The sequence below is a fragment of the Myotis brandtii genome, unplaced genomic scaffold (assembly GCF_000412655.1).
Source record: "Myotis brandtii unplaced genomic scaffold, ASM41265v1 scaffold604, whole genome shotgun sequence".
Classification (NCBI taxonomy): Eukaryota; Metazoa; Chordata; class Mammalia; order Chiroptera; family Vespertilionidae; genus Myotis; species Myotis brandtii.
Window position 1 is genome coordinate 1,159,480 of NW_005370286.1, and position 571 is coordinate 1,160,050.

The following is a 571-nucleotide window of genomic DNA, read 5'->3' on the forward strand; positions in this document are numbered from 1 at the left end:
TGAGAAAAGGAGATGCCGACCCTTCCTCTGCTCGCATCACAGCCAAGTGGCAACTCACTGCCTGCAATTCTCCTCGCTTTCTCTTAAACGCGCTGGAAACAGGTCTGCAGCGTCCACTGCAGGCTGCTCCGGTCCAGGTCGGAACCGGCATCCCACCTGCTACCACCAGCGGTCCCTGCCGGCGCGCATCCCGCAGCCTGAACTGCCAACCACATCCTCCCCTCCTCACCGGCCAGGACTCCAGGGCCAACTCACCGCTCGCCACGCCCCTCTCCTTCGGGTTCTGTTCTCGGTCCCCTTTCCCACCTGCGGTCCCTCCGGGGTGAGCTCACCTAGTCTCTCCAGGTTGCCACCAAGGACGGACAGACTTCCCGGGCTCACGCTGTGTGGAAAAGCGACGCGGACCCGCACGGGGGTGGGCAGGGAGGCCGGGAGGACAGACTCACGTGCGGCGCTCGTAACCCCGGGAAGGCGTGCGACGGGATAGTGCCGGGAGCCTGGTCTTCAAGGAACCGCCGGGCCCTGAGCTCACAGCCCATTGGCCGTGGCTTCCATGGCCGCCCTGTAGCGC